The sequence below is a fragment of the Octopus bimaculoides genome, chromosome 14 (assembly GCF_046866305.1).
Source record: "Octopus bimaculoides isolate indiv1 chromosome 14, ASM4686630v1, whole genome shotgun sequence".
NCBI lineage: Eukaryota > Metazoa > Mollusca > Cephalopoda > Octopoda > Octopodidae > Octopus > Octopus bimaculoides.
In genome coordinates, this window is record NC_142941.1 from 39,871,094 (window position 1) to 39,880,756 (window position 9,663).

The window sequence follows — 9,663 nt, forward strand, 5'->3', positions numbered from 1 at the left end:
CAGCCAATAGCTAGCTATTTACTGATCACATTGTGGGGATGAGGGTGGAGAAAACATGCATCAATATCTCTGCAATTGCAACTAGCAACCAGAAGTTGAATTATAGTTTAAAACTCTACTCAAATAATGATTGTGGGGAAGCTCACATATCAACGAAACAGAGTTCCTCACTTTCTTACAGGCAATTATAGCCAATATTGAATTCACTGACAAATAAATTTTGCTGATGTAAGACAAAATGCAAAATAAAATGCTTGAAACTAAATTTCTTTTTTTAGATAAAATTAATAAATAATCACTTCCAATACAGGTACAAGGCCAGAGATTTGGGGCAAGTGTTTAACTGGTGCACTAAACATTTTCAACTCAGGAAGGATGAAAGGCAAACTTGACTTTGGTAGGGTTTAAACTCAAAACATAAAGGACCAAAAGGAAATACTGCAAGGTATTTTGTCCCACATTTTTATTATACTATCAACCAACCAACCAAACCATTTATAATAATTATGATAATAATAACAACAACAATAACAAAAATAACGATAGTAGTATTTTTGATTTTAAAAATTTGGAACAAAGTAGTGGTGGTGATGGTGGTGTTGGGGTAGTGGCGGGTCAATAAATGGAATAAATCACACTATCTTACTGATATATATTTTCTCACTTTTGGAAGAATGGAAAGTAGTCAAACTTGGATACAATTTGAACCTAGAGACTCTGAACTAGATATCATCAAATATTTAGTCTGATTCTTTACCATTATTTTTCAGTCATCATAATTATCCTATTTATTGTTGTCTTATTAATGGTAAGCATAATTTGTTTTGCTGGAGCCTTACTGTAATTCTAGAGTTAATTTGATTTTAAGAATGTGGGAATTTCCTCGGAGAGATATATTCTGAACCTCACCTATGCAAGATTTTCCCAACAGTTTGATTTTCAGATGACATTTTTGTACTCTGTTCCACAAATAACACTCCTGAAATAACTGGGGCTGTTCTTATGTCTATATTCCACATTCTTCGATCTCTCTCAATCTCCACATCTTCCTTTAGACTTTGAAAGTTCTTCAATCTCCATTTTGTTTTTACCCAAGTTTTTAGAATCTATAATTATTATTATTATTATTAGCGTTATTCTGGTAGTGAAGCTGATAACAGATAACAAAAACAACACACATCAAAACAACAACAATAATAATAACAATAAAGGCAAGAGAGTGTCTAGTCAAAGTATTTGCTTGTTTTTGTTAACTGACATTTATGTTACAGAATCTACTTATTTAAGAACTTTCTCTTCATTATGTTCTCAAATCTGAGTGTAATATGAATAAATCAGGTTAATCATTGCATTTCAGTGAAGAATTGCTTGTAAAATAACAGAATCACATTTCTCTTTCAGTGATCAATACAACTAGAATCATTTATTGATTTCACTCTTAGTATTGTAGAAGACTTTTGTTTCATTTTTTTCAGTAGTCCATTATGTTTTTTGTGAGTGGTGTATTGTTTTGTTTAATATTTTTAAAACTCCTTATGGTTCCTTGGATTACCCTATCACTTGACAGCTTTCTTCTTTTCTTTTTCTTTTTTTTGACTTACTATTAATTGTACATCACATTAATTGTGGAGCTTGTAAAACAACAGTTGCGATATTTAATCTTGTATCTCTATTTTAAAGAAAAAAATAATAATGTTATATTTAACATCTTTAAAAGAGGATAAATTGACTATACATATACAATAACTGTCAGGGTCCCTTGTACACATATGCTCTCACGTATACATTTATGCAAGCATCCATAATAAATATCTATTCTTTATTTCTCATACTAACTTCAATCATTGGTGACTGAAATCATACTTTGAGGTACTGCTTTTAAGGGTATAATCAATTACATCAACCCAGGAACTTATTCTGTTGACCTTGGTGGGATGAATGTGGAATTTTGAGTGATTAAATTTTGGATGTAACTAAACACCAGAAAATCTTGCCTTAGGGTCTCTATTCTGTTATCCATATGTTTATGTGTGTATACACATATATACATGCATACCCACACACACGCAAACATACACGTGCACACATACAAACACACAATTTTCTTACATATGAAATTTAGAAACATATGTAAGAAAACAGGTTAGATACCAAATTTTTACATACATTTTATGATTTGTTCTATAATAGTTTTGCTGTTAAAAAACATATGTAAAAATTCCATGTATAAATCTATACATATTCAAACATTTTCATTATATATGTACATATTTTGTCACAATAATAGGAATGAGATGGGTAGTTTAGCCTTTCAAGGTACTGCAGATAAAAAAAGAAAGCCTTGAGGGTGCTAACCATTAAGCTTATCTATGATGCTGTTACAATGTCAGTGCTCACTCAAAGAAGGAACCTTAAGAACTGCATAATTTGCTTTATTATAACTTACTGAGTTTGAAATACATATAAGCCTGGAGAAAGCTATTGATGACAGTACAAGATAAGACCTGTATACCATGAACAGCTTTATGTTACATTGAAACGCTATTATCAGGTCAAGAATTCTGAATAATGAGATAGTTACATGTATATGAAAGACAGAGGCATGTTTTACCTTTTTGAAAGTTATGTAGTCATATATGAGACAATTAAAATCTTTCTATTAATGTCAAATTCAAGTTTCAAGTGGCCTAACTTCTTACCATACAGCAAAGGCTTTAGATTACAAACTGCAGTGAGAGGTATTGGCTTAATACATTTCCACTTCAGCTGTCATTGAGAAATCTTTAATCTCATTCAGAAGGACTATGTATCAAGCATGCAAATATTCAAGATCATGAGCACTTCAGATAACTGTAACTGTTATATCTCTCTTGTCTATATTAAATATAAGATGAACATTTGCCAATGGCCATAGTTTGTATTGGTAGTTCTCAACTGCTTGGTTTACCTTACACCTTATGGTTATAGTGAGTGCCACCACAGCTTCAACTCAGTTTGCAGAAAATGTTATTTCAGTTACAGATTTGAAAATTAGAGCTATATTGTATAGCTCACTAATATTTGCAATATACAAACATTGGGACTCAAATCAGCTGAAAAAAATATGATCGAGTAAGATTTCAATTATTTCGGCATTAATCATTGTAAAGGTGAAGCTACAGTTGTGGAAAAGCAAGCTGACATAGAGAAAATTATACAGTGAACGTGATAAGTGCATTGAAGCTACACAACAGTTTCGATTTCAGACATGACAGGACAAGCAATAATAATGATAATTTATGTGATGCACACACACACACACACACAGGCATAGTGTTTGTCTGTGTATGTATATTTATGTTTTATGCAAATTCACAAACAATAATATAAAGCTTTTTTTTTTAAATATAAATCAAAGTATTTCTATAAGTTATAAATTAATTGAAACATCTTGAAAGAAAAATTGCTGCCACACTATTTCATTTACTTACCAAACTATTTACTAATTACCAGTTTGTGAGAAAAACATTGCTGTTTTTGAAAACACTAAGTGATGAGTTTCTTTACTTGCATCAAGTTGAAAACAAAAACTTTAAAAAGTCCAAACATTGATATCAGATAGAACCTTGCTAGCTGTTTCATTTCATATCAGGCTAATATATACATCTGAAACTAAACTTTTAAACATATACCATCATTGTAAGTTATAATATGATATGGCTGTTTACAGTATTAGTTGTGACATTACTTCAAGACAAAGATTACCTTAGACAAAAACCTTTTCTATTGAATCAATTAAAATAACTACTAAGTGATAAGACAACAAACAAGAGCATGTAGCAACAATTAGAAGTTTTCTTACTCTGGAGGTTACAAATAGTGCCTTCTTATTCTTCCATTTCCAAAATAATAAAAAAACGCAATGAAAGAGATGCTTTGTGCTGAACACTAGCCAATCTGCTTTTGCCATTGGTCCTTATCAATAACAAGGTTAATATTGCATCTATCTCAGCATTAAATTGTAAAATTTGTCTTTTGGATGATACAGAACGTCGTCTGTGTCCTCCAACACAGTAAGATTCTGTAGCTTGATTTTTGTGATTCAAAAAGGATAGCTAGCAATATATTTGACCTTCTCAATGCACGTCCAATCAAAATTATTCTATCGACTTACATATGAAGTAACACAACAAAATAACAAACTAATATGATAGAAAATCTCAAATACAAACTATCAAGGAAAGTTGTTCATTCAAAGATAACCAACAAGTTCAAGAACAGATTTGATAAATATTGAAACAACATTAAACTTGAAATGGAAAACAAGAACATTTGCAGTAAATCAGCATTTATAGGCATTCACTATTAGACATAATACAGATGTATAGCAAACTAAGAGTATATAAACTGATTTCGATTAAAGCCTGCAATCAATTAACTTTAGTTTATATCAGTCTTATCAACACTTGTAAAAAAAATTGAACGTCACAAATTCCTGTAATTTCCAGCCCAATAAATTTGTGTTTGGGACTAATTAACACAAAGAACAATCAATTATATGTAAGTATGTACATACATACATACACACACACACATATATATATATATATATAAATATACTTGAAACTACTATCATGCTTTATACATTGAATTGTATATTATATAACATGCTTATTTGTGCACGTATATGTGTATATATGTGTTTGTATATGCATACAATGTGAAACAAAAGAACCTGCATATCCCTGGCAGCATGAATATTGCTCTATATTATTGGGGAACGCAATATTGTTGAAATGTGTCTAAATCATTATGATCTCCTGTCCCTGGCTAATGGCGGGAATGCACTTTAGTGCAAGCTCTATGTAAAAATATATCTGATTATAGATACATACATGCACAGACACATGCACATATCCACACACAGGCTAACACTTCTTTCTGGGTAGTGATTGGCACCCCTTCCCACTACATACATGAATCTGTTATCTCAGCTCTCTGCTAATACATCTTTCTTGTCCACCCTGTATTTCAGCTGCTGTCCTAAATGCTATGTCTGCTCTTAAGAAGGATCCAGTCTCTCCATTGCTCATGTCTCTCTTGCATGGATATCAATGATAAAGACTTCCAATTGCTCAGAAGTCTCTCTCTACTCAAGACTTCTAAGTGTGTTTATAGTCAATACCGCTCTCCAAACTTTCACAGCCAATAGCAGTTATTTGACCATCCTGCATTGAAAATATCAGTCTGCACACAATTCTGCCTGAAGTCATCCTTGTTAGTGATTTAAATGCACACAACTTCTTTTCTTCTCCATTTCTCTCCACTCTTTTCACACCAGTGTTGATGGTGTGGAAGACAAATCATTTTCCACCTTGAACTGAACTGTCTGTACAACTTAGTCTCCTCATGTACCCGTAATTGAGGCCTAGCCACCAACTCATCATATACATTAACCCCTTTCTCTCCTCTAAACCCAATCCTTTTTTTTTTACCCTGCCAACACAGACTCTTCTCTCATTAAGAAGATTATCTGATCACTGCCTAATCAAGGCAATCCCTTTCACACCATCTTATAATACATCAGCCCTGCCTCCAGTACATTTTGTCAACTAACAATCTTGTTGTAGACCTACCAGTGTCACTCTGACTTCCCTTGGCAGTAAATATGTGCTTCCCTTTGATGCAGACAAGACAACAGAGAGAGAGAGAGAGAGACAGACAGAGATATTATAATTATATATATAGAGAGCAAGACAGACAGACTAACGCAAACCTTCTCCTAGGTATAATCTCTAAGATCCATCATACAGCCAAAGCTCACAACTTCCCACAAGAGTAGTTCAAATGCCGAATCAATGCAGCTGCACAGAAAAGGAACTCTTCCTACAGCATCTGAAGAAATTCAACAATAATCACTTACTAGGATGTCACCCACATCGAAAAACAGATATGACAACCAATGTTCCACCAAAGCTTTAGTTGTGAGCATGTGTAGAAATTTGCTTTTGGTGCAAATTTTGCTTCCTTTTTTTTTTTCGTATAGCATGTGCTTATCCATGTGAGCAGCCATTGCTTAAATACTATATTGACTGTTTAAGCAAATACAAACCATATTTTAAGTGTTTTACTGAAGATTTTATTATTAACTTACAATGATTAATTTCTTAATTAAAAGTATTCAATTTCACCTTCAAGTACATGGAATACAAGGAACATTGACAATGGCTATTTTCACCAAATTCTTCTTGCTTCTTCTCACTTTACAGCTATTTACCCCCAATTTATGGAAACATGACAATATGTCCTATCTATAAGGACAACCAACTTCTCTGATTTTGACAACTACTGATATATCATGATATTTTCTGTCATACCAAAAGGTGATGGAAACAGTTGTCAACAAACTTCTTTATCACTTTGAATGTTTTTTTCTCTCTCACTAACCACCAAAACGGTTCTTCCCAGTGCTACAGCCTTCTAGGAATCCCCTCCCTGCCTACAAGTATCGACTGCAGAAGTTCGTGGTGAATATCAATCACATTAATGCATTCACCTCACCAATCTGAGTAAGCCTACAATGATTCCACCGTTTATTTATGGACAGCATAAATAAATAAAAATAAAAACAAAAATATAAACACATTCACATAGAAATATAAACATCATACATACATACATGCATTCATTTATGAATATACACATACACAATCAAGTGTGTGTGTGTGCACATGTGCAGCTGCATATATGCATATATATATATATAGAAGGTTCATTGTTATGGCTGGTCAGAGAGTGACCACTGATTTTGTACCTATAAGGCACTTAGTTGTATAGCTGACACATCAGACTCAGATGGCTGGAGGCACATGACAAGTTACCCATACAGCTAAGTACCTTACAGCTACAAAATCAATGGTCACTTTCTGACCAGCCATAACAAACAACAACCTTCTAAATATACTATTGTGCTAATGCTTTAGAGTGTCCTTCTTGCTTGGATATATGAACTACTGAGTGTGTGTATGTGTGTGTGAAGTCTTAAGAAGCAGCATTGAATAGAATATTCAATGTCTGTATATGTTTCTGTGTGTGTGTGTATGTATAGTATATCACAAAGACAAACAGTAGAAGCACTCAACAGATGAGCTGCAGATACATTAGTAGCAATAAACAATAGAAATGTTTACTAGCTTATTAGTATTTAAGGTTTTGGTAACTTGTTAGTAATGAATTCTTACCACTTGCAATCTGGTATTATACTATATATATATTATCTTAGTCCCACTCTCTCTCTCTCTCTCTCTCTCTCTCTCTCTCTCTCTCTCTCTCTCTCTCTCTCTCTCTCTCACACTGAGTTTGCCATTCTCTTGTTTGAATGTATGTATATATGTATGTATTCAGAAAATTAGAATATGAAAGTATATTAAGGGGAAAAATTGTCAAAAGCTCCGAACTTATACCTAAGAGATGCAACAGTAGTGCCTTGTCTCAGTCTGTGAACAATCTCAATAATTTTTACAATGATTTCAGATGTGTAAGAATGCAAATATTGCATTCTTATGATTCCAAAATTTTACAATAATATTGTCTGAATGCATTTCATTAATACAACTTAGTTCAATACCTTTATATCAGTGGTTCGCAACCATTTTTCCCTATGGACCCCTTTGATTCCAATTTTACTCAGGTGGGCCTTCTTAGCTATTTGCTGATTAAAAAAGTTCTAGTATATTTTATAATTAAATATTATTAGGAACCATATAAAAATGTGTTGAAATATTTTGTGTATTGTAGAAGTATATCCAATTTATTGTACATGAATTTTAACAGCAAAATCTACTGTAGACCTCCAGGGACCATATGGACCCCAGCTGAGGACCACTGCTTTATATAGTTGTGTTGTTTTTTTTTTTTATAAATATATAATCATTTTATAAAAACTGCTGGTATTGCAGTCATGGACAAGGCTTCTGATGACACAGTTGTCCAAAAGTTTATCATTCACATTCTTTACAAAGAATGGAAGACAGAAAACTATTTGTTGAAAGCATCTCTTTAGAGCTTCAACTGGATAAACAGTGTGTGGAAGAAAGAAGTATACCAGTGAAGGAGACAACCACAGCTCTGAAAGAACCATGAAGAAAGCTGGTTTGACAATGTGGAAGAGACCCATGAAAAATAGACAAAGACACAAGTTAGTGCATCAAAGGCCACCACACATATGGATTTTAAAAAAAACAGAGGCACAGCAGTTGAGTACCCAAACTTAGGCATCTTCTTATCAACAACTAGAGTCACAAATAGTTGATATGGACCAAGGAGAATTAGAAGCTGAATGTTGAGCAATTGTCTAAAGTGTTCTTTTCAGATGAGAGCAAATTTTGAATCTCCTTTGGAAAGCAAAGTGGTGGAGTTTAGAGAGGAACTAGAGATGCACAAAACCCAGCTCTCTTAAATTTCATTAATCATTCTCTTCATAATAGATTGTGAACATTTTAAACTATTATATAGCATATTTTAAACTGTTACATAATTTGACCATCAATTTGGGGAGGAAAAGTTATAAACAAAAACTAATTTTTGTTTAGATTTATGATTCAGCCTGTATTTATGAACACCTATCCAAACAAAATTACAAACATGCATAACACAAATACATATACACACAAATGCTCACACACAAATATGCATACACACACACACACACACATCTATATCCATATCCACATACAATTCAGTTATACTTCAACTCATTTCAAATATATAAAAATAAATTATTTTTTCAGCTTCAGTTTTAACTAGTTAGTTTAAGTAAATTTGATACCTTTTTTGTTGAGTTCATGCAGTGCTTGAAAGTAATGTTTTAGAGGACCTTAGCTATGAAAAAAATCAGAGCCATAAAATATTAATCCTATATGTAAATATGGAGAGAGAGAGAGAGAGAGAGAGAGAGAGAAATGCATGTTTGTGTGCATACGTATTTACGGTGTTCCTATGTAAGTGTCATATCACATCTCATATTTTATTTAGTTAATTAGAATATCATCAAAGATGCAGTTAAGGATTCCTCATCCATACATTGTATTTGGAAAGTAACTAAGAGCATTGAATCATGTAACAACGGTGTGTCATACAATTTTCAGTCCCTTTTGTATAGTTATCTATACATTTTCTTCTTGGAATCAAAGGTTCATACTTCTCCTCACTCCCACATACAGGCATGCATGCACACTCAACTGGAGAAAAATTTCCAGATTTATAATTCAATCATTATTTAAATATTCCATAAAATATCTACTTCTTTCATCTCCACAAATAAGTGGAAGTTTAATCTCCATTCAAGTATAATAAATAATTTACCTAACTTGAGTAGCATCTGCCTTCTGTAAATTTATCAAGTATAAAAATTGTGATGGAGGATAAACAAAATATATTAAGTTTAACTGTAAACAGCTGAACTTATTACCAATGCAAACGAGACCATGAATCAGTCTCACAATAATTCATATATTGTTTAATGATAATGTAATTAAATTTTAGTAGATGCTCAATTCCAGTCTGGCTCCTAGTATTTTTCTTTCAATTTAGAAATGTAATGAATTGGCTCACCAACAGGAAGCAGAATAGTGTAATACTTTGGACAGTACCCTCTGGTGAAGACTACTGCTCATAAGACTTAGA